Source organism: Sminthopsis crassicaudata, chromosome 2, assembly GCF_048593235.1.
Source record: "Sminthopsis crassicaudata isolate SCR6 chromosome 2, ASM4859323v1, whole genome shotgun sequence".
NCBI classification, from domain to species: Eukaryota; Metazoa; Chordata; class Mammalia; order Dasyuromorphia; family Dasyuridae; genus Sminthopsis; species Sminthopsis crassicaudata.
Window position 1 is genome coordinate 626,142,858 of NC_133618.1, and position 11,911 is coordinate 626,154,768.

The window sequence follows — 11,911 nt, forward strand, 5'->3', positions numbered from 1 at the left end:
AGGCTGAGTCCCACACTGTGCAGATTAGAGGCTGTCCTGGGCTGCACCCCACTGCCATGTATATTTGCAACTGTCCTGGCCATGCTGCAGAATGCAGCTGCACAGTTGTGCTGGTCTACGTTGAGTCACTTCCAGTTTGGGATGGGTACAGCCAAATCCTGTTAGGTTCTGGCATTTTTAGAGTACTCTATACCTCTGGCTCTAATCTCTCTGCTGGTCCACTGCTTTATAATCAAGGCAAAGCAATCAGCCTATGGCAGAGTCATCTCTGCTACTTTTCTAGCCACAAAGGCTACCCCATCCCTGCTCAGCTCAGGACGCCAGTCTTTCCTATCTCCCTGCCTGCACTGGTCTGTTCCTGCCCCTCAGGACAAACCTGCTCTGGTGGTTCTACAGATTATCTTCGGCTAGTAAGTTGTTGTACCTTTAATCTTTGTGACTTTCACCAGTCAGGTGCTATTTTTGAAGTTGAATTCAAAGATTGGTCGTGAGGGCATGAGAGTAGCTCAGAAAGTCATGTGTGTCTTCTCTGCCATCTTGGCTCTGCCCCCTAGTCACTCATTTTTCTGATAAAAGGAGACAAATAGCATGTGGTCTGGGCAAGTCATTTTTTGCCTCTGCTTGCCTCAGTTTCCTATATTGTAAAATCTCTATTTTAGCACCTACTTCCCAGGGCAGTTGTGAAGATCAATGAGATTAAAAATTGTAAAGCACCTAGCACAGTGCCTGGCACATAGTCAATATAAGAACTTCGTGATTTGTAGACCTATTCCATGTCCACTACATCCTACTGCCTCTGTATAGGGAGACCATGAGGAAATTTGCCAACTAGTCCTGTTGAGGACTTGACAACTTTCAGGAGAAACCTAAATCCCTATCTCACAAAAACTCCTCTTCAAAGATGAACCCTGTCACTTACCATTGTGTCTTAGCAGCCTTTGTCTTCCAAAAGACTGTTGTTCCTGAAGAAAAAAAAAGAATATATATATATATATACATATATATATGTATATGTATAAATAGTAGGTAGAAATTACAATGATTTTGCAATAATTGCCAAGAGAAAATGGAACATGTCAAAAAATAACAAATACTATAGTATTAATCTGATAGATAAGATTGAATGTAGACATAGAAAGTGAAGTTAAGGAGTGGTGGATGGTAGCTAGGAGGCTATGGAGATGGTTCAAGTAGCTTCATATTTAATGTAACATAAGTCAAAAATCTGTTCCTGCAAAACTGCCTAAGTTAGGGACTCAGAAGATGGCCTGATGCCTTCTCTCTATCACTTTTTAACCTTATTCCTAGGTTTATTTGCTAGCCAATCAGGGAGCATTATGGGAGTTGATGGAAAGTCTTGTTGCCCTAGCCTCCACACAGCTGCTGTGGGATTGTGTTGAATAGAATCATGACTTTTGTGGATAGAAATGAGGGAAGTCATGAGTTTCAAACCAGCAGAAGTGTTCATGAGGAGGCTGGACAGTGTGGGATGTTGCAGAGGCCATTCCTGAATGAGTTTAGTAGTTGAATTTTATATTATCCTTGGAATACTTTCCATGGATTCATTCCATCTCTAGCTCTAAATACCATTTTGCTGAGTGGTCAGATGAACATAATGAAGGGGAGGAGAAAGTAGAAAAGGACCAATCATCATGGGTGAAGTTGAAAAGAAATACTTAATGCTGAATGTCAAAAGAATCCCTATAGTTTGAGCTGTCTAGGAGTGGAAGAGCTGCCTAGACAGGTGGTGTAGGCTCCCTTTTTGGAGGTCATCAAGGAGAGCCTGAACTACCACTTGCTGATTTGTTATAGTGAGAATCCCTTCTTTTTACGTGGGAGACCTCCTGGTCCCTGAAGTCACTTCCAACTTCCATGGAATTCTGATTTTTCGCTTACACAGCCACCATCCCAGTCTGGGCCCTGCTTATCTTTCACCTGGTTTATTATAACAGAGCCTCCTAATTAGTCTTCTTATCTCTAATCTCTCCATCTACTGTGGTCTTAACATTGCTGCCAAGAAATAGCCTTCCTAAGGAGATTTTTAGAAATCTGCCGCAAGTCTCCCTTTCCCAGGATTAAAACAAGCTTCCTGGAGTATTGAGCTCACCACATCCTGCCACTTTCTTAGACACTGCCACACAGAGCTGGCCCTCCCCTGCTATGTCCTTCCACTGCTCAAGGTTACTTTGTGCATAACTCTGCTGGGAAATGTTTAACAGTTGGCTTTCCAGGATGAACAAAGTTACCCCAGCACTTCTGAAGTTTAATTTGCCTAATTAATATTTTTCTGTCTTCTTCTTAAGTCTTAGCAATGAACAAAACAATAAATCAAGGCCTGATCTGTAGTATTTACCAAATTCCCAGGGTAAATGTTCACATTGAATATTTAACATCTGGATCTTAGCAGTGGTTCACCTTCACTTGAGGACAATCTTCATTGTATTTATGGGTCTTATTGGCAATATTTGTCTGACTGTACAACTACATGACAATGGTAACTGCTGAGTGATGGGCAGTTTGTTTATTTGTACCATAAAGATTTTGAAGGATATTATGATTCAGTACCAGGGCTAGCAGTCAGTCAGCTATTACTGACTAACCATGTATAAATTTGTTCTGTAACTTCACTTTAATTATCTGAGACTCAGTTTCCTCCTCTGTAAAACAGGGTGAAAATATTTGCCTAACCACAATTTGGTTATGGGATGATGCATATTAAATCATTTGGAAAATGATTTATTTGAAAAATAATTTGAGGTATTTGGGTCCTTCTTTCTTTTCTCTCCCCATCTGGTTTCAAAGAAAAGAAAGGCTTGGGTCACGTTCTTGCTTCTAATAATATCAAATTTTTCCATTTCTATGACTTCTTTATGGGTGTCATAAATGGTAGCAAGGCCCAGAAAAAAAATTCAGAAAATTCATCTTGAATTTCATGAAGTTCATGAAGTACCCAAAAGCAAATTTAATAGCATTTTAGTTTGTGGCCTGAAGAGGAAAATTCCCCCAAACTCCTGGAGCTTTAGTTGGGGTTGGCTCCTCAGAGTCAGGGAGACTACATACTGGAAGAGAGATTGAGCCAGGAAGATGGAAGCTGAATATAACTGGGACCCTCTTTCCAACCCCCAAACTGTATATCTATCTGAAAGTGAACCAGCTTTCGATTCAACTGGCTGGGAATAATGTTGGGTTTATTTTTTTTCTGCATCATTTTTTTCAGTTGGGGTTTGATGTTTCCATTATATAGTCTTTCCAGGATTTGGGTGATAGATTGGATGTTGGCATGAGATGTGGAAATAGGACAAAAGGATTCAGTTGTATACCCTAAGGGCAGATGAGTAATCTCATCATTCAGAGAAATCCAAAAGTCAACAACAGAACATGTAGTTAAACAACAAACATTGGGGATAGTGGGCAGTAGATTGCCTCAGGATACTACATCTTACTGTTGGTGCCTTCTGTCAGTTACCTAGATTCTACCCAGACTCCTACCCTGTTGGTACTTCCAGTCATTTATCTGCTTGTCATTGGTTCTTGACACATTGAACTTTCTGGATCCCATAGCCTCTCTCCCTGTGCTCTGTAGTTCAATTCCTCAACCAATTTTTATTTATTTTCATTTTTGAGACTAGGTCTCTCTATTATACTCAGACTGGGTAGTATGCAGCAGCCACTCATGGGCTTGATCCTATACTTGATGGGAATAGAAGTTTTGACCTATTTTATTTCCCATCCTGGTGCCCCCTCACTCCCAAGACCTCTAAACTGATGCTGGGCTCCCAATCAGCCTTAGCCCAATTGCACCTGAGAACTCTCAAGCTCAAGCAATTCACCAGCCTCCATCACTCCAGTAGCAGGTGTGCCTCATCATACCTAGTTCCCCTTTCAACTCAATGAATTTCTAAGTCAAGAATAGGACCATTTATGCCCAGTGCCTCCTTATTGAGAAGTTCCAGACATTTCTTTATTGACTTTCAGCTGCCAGCACTATCTTCTAGCAAGGATTTAGAAGAATGGCTTCTTGTTGGGGGAATCCATCTTTTTGTGAAGTTCCATGAAAGGGAGCTCTTAGCCCCATTCATCCTGTTTAGCTATTTCCTTTTTTTCCCTGTTCAAAAAAAATTCAGCAGGGCAAAACATGCACAATTGTAATGGGGAACATAGACCCACTCCCCAGAAATAGTGATGGCTGACACATGGAAATGATATATGCTAGACAAAAGTTTTCTGGCCCACTTGGTCTGAGAGGAAAGTTCTAGAAAGTCAGCATCCCAGCCCTATGACCCCCAAGGATAATAATAGAGTTTTTAGGAACACCTGGCTAAATAGGACATTTGCTTGCCCCCTAGAGTTCAGAGAAGAATTCAAGGACAATATTCCTGTACCCTTTTCTCCTGTGTAAGATGTGGGAAGGATATTGATTTTAATTTGCTTAGTGACATCTTCCTTTGAAAAAGAGCACGAATATTACTCCTACACCTGGATAGTACAGCTATTTCCACCCTCATTTCTATCCAAATATGCTATGACAATGAATTATTCAGGCAGCAGAGCCCCATATGGGGAAAAAGGTATTTTTATTTAGCTTCTCTTAAAAATGTTTCCCTTCCAGAGTAGTTCAAACCCTTAAAGTATTACTAGAACACTTAAGGTTCGCATAGGTCTCTGAGATGTTAAATGAAGTGGGTATTGCTTATTTAGGAGCCCCAAAGTATATTTTTCTTTTGATGGAAATCCAAACGCATTATAGGTCTGGAAGGGATCTATAAATCACTGTGAAAGTCTTATACTAATGGCAGTTTTTAGTTTCGTTTGATTGTAAGGAAACCATTGTTAGAGCATTTTGCATTTTTCAATATCTATTTACTAGATCTTTTGCATTTTATGTGGGATGAAATAAAGACTGATCTCTTCCCATATCCATTCGGCTTTTATCAGAATGTCATTACACTCATTTAGGGAGACCCAGACATTAACTCTATACAACCTAATTTGGATATTTTATCCGAGGAAATCCCAAGTGGAGACAATGATCAAAAGAGAAAATGAGCCTTTTAGTCAGGCTTTAAAATTGAACTTCCTTTTTTTATGCCCAGAGTAAAAGGAGAAAAGGCAGAATCTAGCTATGGGTTATAATGGCAGCAATGATAGAGAAGCTGAAAGGCTTACTTAGTTTGAGGTGAGAAAGAAAATAATGACGTGGGTTTTAGACATGGTGGATGTTCCAGGTCTGCTATTCAGGGGAGAGTCAAAGGTAGGGATAAATCTGACTTGTATCTGCTTAAATAATAGTTACTTTTGTTAAATCCTTGTGATGCATTTGTATGCCATGATTCTTCTTCTCTTCCTGAGAAGGTCATAAGATCACAGAGCTAGAGCTGAAAGGCACCTCAAAGGCTATCTAGTCCAACTCTTTAATTTTATAACTAAGAAAACTGGGAGCTGAAGAGGGCCCCTGTAAAAAGGCCACATAGAGGAAGAATCTTGAATCCAGCTTTTTAAGCAGCACCACAAGAAATCTGCCTTTATTGAGGCTAATGTTCCTGCCCCCTCTGATTTTAGTAGCATACAGGTATATTCTGACCAACATGGGGGCCCAAAGTAGGCAACTTTGTAGGGAAGAGGGGATAGAATACTCCCTAAAGTCCCCATTTCTCTTTATAGAGAAGGGAGCCTCCAGCTTAATATTTGACCTTAAAAATGTTCCCTCCTTCTACCCCTCCTCTTCTTCCTCCTCTAGGATATTATTAATGCATTTTTTTCAGTTATCTAATTCTGTGGCCCCAAATGAGGTTTTCTTGGCAGAAATTCTGGAATAGTTTGCCATTTCCTTCTCCAGTTCATTTATAAATGAGGAAACTGAGGGAAATACAGTTGTGACTTGCCTAGGATCATACCACTAGTAAATTTCTGAGGCTGGATTTGAACTCAGGAAGATGAATCTTTCTGATTCCAAGGCTGGTCCTCTATCCATTTCCCCTCCTAAGTGCAATATTTATATAGTACTTATCATGTGCCAGGCACAGTGCTAACTAAGCACTTTGAAATTATATCACTTATTCCTTACAACCATTCTGGGAGGCAAGTATTATTATTATTCTCATTTTACAGATGAGGAAACTAAAGCAAACAGAACTTGAGTGACTTGTCCAGGCTCACCTAGTTTTCATACCATAATAATTAAATTTAGTAATTTTGGGGCACATATTTAATCTCCTGAGTATTACTTTGATATATAGCTTACTTAGTGGGAGACAAGTTGAGTAAGTGTTGGTTCTATACAAGACAACAAATTAGTGAGATTATCTTGTGTACTAAAACAAGGAGATTTTTTCAGGGGTTTTTAACCTTAGCAGGGACTAAGATGGCTCACATTTGCAAGTTGAGGGTAGGCAGTAGGAAATGTGAAGAGACACTGAATTGAGAATCCCACCTTATCTTGATAGTTTTGGAAAAGAACAATAATATAGCTAGCATTGTATATAATAACATTATATGTAATAATATAATAATATGTATTATTATTTTAATACATAAGCACTATATATGTTTATGTAATAGCTAGCATTTGCATAGAAGTTTGTTTCCAAAGTGAGTTACATGAATTATTTCATGTGATCCTCATAATAATTCTGGGAGATGGGGACTATTATTATCCTCTTATTATGGAAAATTGAGCTCAATGACCTGCCCAAAGTCACACAACTAGGAAGTGCCTGAAGCATAATTTGAACATAAGTTTTCCTTACTCTAGGTTCTACTCTTTATCCACTGTGCCTTTGGTTGTTTGCTCATTTCCAGAAATTCATGGCTGTATTTTGATTCATTCCACTTATCAAAAATTGTTAAGTCTACAAATTCTATCAGCACAATGACTTCTTTTTCTTGAGTAAATTTTATCTCTATTCATCATTTCATGGAGAAATAGATTATTCACCAGAAGAAAACCTTAAATTCACTTCATCTGATGCTATAATTTTTATTGGGTTCCTCCAATGAATAGCAGAACTGCCCTTCCCTGGAAGGGCTGTGTCCATGATTTTAGTTTCTATTTATTATCTCTTTTTACATTCTTGTTGCTACAATTTGTTCTGGCTGCTTGTTGAGATTTCTGAAAGTCTACAACAGGAGATTTGCTATCTTCTCAGTTTGTTCCAGTTAAAATTGTGATACTTTGCAATTCTCCTTCACATCCAGATTGGCATTTGCCCCTCTGACAAGTAATAAAAAGTGTGTTCCTGCTGAGGAAACTAGCAAGGCTGAAAAATGCAGAACTAGCCAAATATCCCTTGATATCTTTTTAGACGGTTCTGAGTTCATGGGACCTTAGAATCGTGGTTCTAAATCATGGGCTTTTGCATTCGCTGAATCACAGGACCAGAAAGGGATGACTAGAGAGAGCAAAGAGGGAAAATGAAGTAGTTGAATCAGGATCAGGACAAGTACTTGAAAGGTAGTTTAAAGGAGGGGTTTTTTATGGTTTTATGGACTCTTGTGAAGTCTATGAATTCCATCTTAGAAATATGTTTTTGAATTAATGAAGTACAAAGGATTGATTACAAAGAAAATCAATTATAAATCAATTATATTTATGTTTAATTGGGATGTGTATATAATTATTTAATTGGTATATGTTTACATAAATATATAATATATATTTATATATGCTGTCTAAAAATGGCAATATAAATATTACATATAAATAAAATATATTATATGAAATATATATTTTGTATGTTATAAATTTATATACCAATTATCTTGAAACCAATTATTCCTGACTTTGAGTCCAGTCTCAGACTAGTTGTATCATCTGTGGCAAGTCACTTAGCCCTGTTTACTTCAGGTTCCTCATTTGTAAAATGAGCTGGAGAGGAAAATGGTGGACTATTCCAATGTCTTTGCCAAGAAAACTCCAAATAGAGATCAAAAAGAGTCTGAACTAACTGCAAAACAATAACAAATATTGTTAATAAAAATTATATATTTGTAATTCATCAATTATACAAGTATTTAATTTTATAAATTATATATAATGATGCAATTCTATATAATTATGTAGAAATATTTTATAAATATATGTGTGTGTGTGTGTGTGTGTGTGTGTGTGTGTGTGTGTATTTTACAAACAAGTTCATGGACCTCATGTTAAGAATCCCTACCTTAAAGGAAGTTAAGACTTTTGTTTGATGTTTTTAAATAGATTTTAAATTTTTGTTCACGTTTTCTTCTTTCATCATTTTCATTTCCTCATGAAGCCCACCTCCCCTGATGCTATATTTTGTAACAAATAACAACAATATTCAAAAATAGAAGAAAAATAGAAAGCAGTTTATTCAAACTAGCCAATTTATCAACTGAGCTGATAGTATCTGTAATACCTCAATATTCCTCATGTTGATGAATGATGGAAGGGAAAGATATATTTTCCCATCTATTCTTCTACATTCAATAATGGACAATGGGAAAAGAGTTTAAAATTTATTGGAAATTAAATAATCCTAAAAAATAAGTGAGTCAAAAAGTACAAATCATAGAAACAATTGACAATTTCATTAAAGAAAAGGACAATGAAACAATATACCAAAATTTGTTGGATATAGCCAAAGTGGTATTTAGTGGAAAACTTATATTTCTAATTTCTTACATCAATAAAATAGAGAAAGAGCAGATCAACAAATTGGGCATGCAATTAAAGAAATAGAAAAAAGTACAAATTAAAATTCCTCAATTACACACCAAATTGGAAATCCAGAAAATCAAAGGACAGATTAACAAAACTAAAAGCAAGAAACCAAAAAACTAATAAATTAAACTAAAAACTGTTTTTTAATGAAAAAAACAATAAAATAAACTATTGATTAATTTGCTTTTTAAAAGGAGAGGAAAAAAATCAAATTACTAGTATCAAAAATGAAAGGGGTGGATTCACCACCAGTGAAGAGAAAATTAAGACAATTGTTAAGAGCTCTTTTGCATAATTATATGCCAGAAAAGTTGACAATCTAAATGAAATTGATGAATATCTACAAAAATATAAATTACCTAGATTGACAAAAGAAGAAATAAAATACCTAAATATCCCAAACTTAGAAAAAGAATTTGAACAAACCATCACTGATCTTCCCAATAAAAAAATCTCCAGAACCAGATGGATTCACAAGTGTATAATACCAAACATTTAAGGAACAATTAATTCCAATACTATATAAACTTTGGAAAAAAAACAGGCAAAGAAAAAGTCCTATAAAATTCCTTTTATGACACAAATATTGTCCTGATACCTAAACCAAGAAGAATCAAAAAAAAGAAAATTATAGACCAATTTTCCTAATGAATATTGATGACAATATTTTAAATAAAATATTAACAAAGGGATTACAAGAATTTATCACCAGTATTATATACTATGACCAGGTGAAATTTATGTTGCAAATGAAGGACTGGCTCAACATTAAGAAAATTATCAGCATAACTTACTATATCAATAACAAAGCCCACAGGAATCATAAAGACTCAATAGATACAGAAATATACAGCAACCCTTTCTATTCTTAAATAGAAAGCACCAGAATAAATGGAGCTTACTTTAAAATGATAAGTACTGTCTATCTCAAACTACCAGCAAACACAACTGCCAACCAAGCAAGCAAGCAGCAAGTGTCATCAAAGCTAGAAGTTTTCCCAATACAAACAGGGTTGAATCAAGATTGACCATTATAATTATTGACTATTATTTAATAATGCACTGGAAGTGTAAATTATAGCAGTAAGAGAAGAGAAAATGAAAGAAGTTAAAAAAGCAATGAAGAAATAAAACTATCAGTCTTTTAGATGATATGATGTTGTGCTTAGAAAATCCAAGAGAATCAACTAAAAAATTACTTGAAATTGTTAAAAATTTTAGTTAAGTTGCAGGACACAAAATAGCAACATTTCCCTATATCACAGAGTTCAGCAGCAAGAAATAGAAAAAGAAATTTCATTTAAAATATCTGTAATACAATTTCAAATATTTGAATATCTACCTGCCAAGACAAATCCAGGAACTAAATGAACTCAACTATAAAACACTTTTCACCCAAATAATGTCAGATCTAAACAATTGGAAAATATTAATTACTAATGGGTAGGTAGGCTGAGCCAATATGATAAAAATGACAAATCTACCTAAATTAATCTTTTATTCAATGCCATACCAATGAAAGTATAAAAATTATTTTAAAGAGCTAGATAAAATAATAACAAAATCATTTAACACATTTGAATGTGTTGAAACACAAATTCAAGATATCAGGGAAATTGTTTAAAAAAAAATGAATGTGAAGAAAGGTAGTCTAGCTGTACTAAGACTCAAACCATAATATAAAATGATAATTGTCAGTACAATCTACTACTGGCTAATAAATAGAGCAGAGGATCAGTGGAATAGATTAGGTACAAATTACATTATGGTAAATGACCATTATAAATGGTAAACCCAAAAAACAAAAATTAATTATTTGATAGGAACTTTTGGGGACACTGGAAAACAGTATGGTATAGACTAGTATCTCATACCACATACGAAGATAAGGTCAAAATTGGTCCATAATTTACTACTAAATTATAATACCATAAACAAATTAAGAGAACATGAGATAATTTGCCTTCTAATTGAACAAATAAGGAAAAAATTTAGGACCAAAGAAGATATAGAGAGCTCTACAAAATGTAAATTAGATAATTCTGATAATATAAAATTAAAAACCTTTTGCACACACAAAACCAATGCAATGAAAACTATAAAGAAAGCAAAAAATGGGGGGGGGATTTGCAACCATATCTCTGATAAAAGCCTTTTTTCTCAAATATAAAGAGAATTGAATTAAATCTTAAAAATACAAGTCATTCTCCAATTAATAAATTATCAATTTATTAGGAAAATAAATAGGATATTTTCAAAGAAATCAGAGATAACTATAGTCATGTGAAAAATTATCTAAATCATTATTAATTAGATAAATGCAAATCAAAACATCTCTGAGGTATCACCTTGAAACTATCAGATTGGATAATATTACAAAAAAAAATGTTGGATGTTGGAAGGGTGTGAGAAAACTGGGCCACTAATGCATAGTTGCTGGAATTGTGAACTGATCTAACCATTCTGGAGAACAATTTGGAACTATGTCCAAAGAGCTATAAAACTGGTCATACTCTTTGATCCAGCAACACCACTACTATAAACCTATTTGTACAAAAATAGTTATAGCAGCCCTTTTCTGTGGTGCCTAAGAACTGAAAATTAAAGGGATGACCATCAATTGAGGAATGGCCAAACAAGCTGATGTAATATTATTGTGTTTTAAGAAATGACAAGAAGGATGATTACAGAAAAAAAAACTGGAAAGATTTACATGAACTGATGTGTAGAGAAGTGAACAGAACTAGGAATATGTTTACACAGTAACAGCAATATTATTCTTTGAAGAATTTTGAATGACTTAACTATTCTCAGCAATGTCATGATCTAAGACAATCCCAAAGGACTATTGATGAAATGCATTATGTACCTCCAGAGAAGGAACTGATGTGGTTTGAATACAGACTGAAGCATTCTGTTTTTCACTTTCATTTTTTTTTCTTTTTATTTAAGTCTTCTTATACAAAATGACTAGTATGGAAATGTTTTATATTACTGCATGCACAAAATCTATATTTGATGCTGTTTCAGGGAGGAGGGAGAGAGTGAGGGATGGAATTTGAAACTCAAAACTTTAAATAAAAATATATTTTTAAAAAGCACATGATTAACCTGATGGTGATGATTAATTTGAAATTGGGTAAAGACTCATGGATGAACACAATCAACTCATAAACCCTTATTAGGCACCTTCTATATATCAGGCACTAAGCAAAGGTTTAGGGCTAC

At 35.1% G+C, this 11,911-nt stretch overlaps 1 long non-coding RNA gene across 2 annotated transcripts in view; it reads right to left on the bottom strand.

Annotated features, from left to right (window-relative positions):
- LOC141558734 (uncharacterized) overlaps window positions 1-11,911 on the bottom strand; it is a 47,419-nt gene that overhangs the window by 14,988 nt on the left and 20,520 nt on the right. For both annotated transcript variants that reach the window (XR_012487133.1, XR_012487132.1), the window contains exon 2: window positions 920-962. This is a non-coding gene — a long non-coding RNA (uncharacterized LOC141558734). The remainder of the gene's footprint in view (window positions 1-919; window positions 963-11,911) is intronic.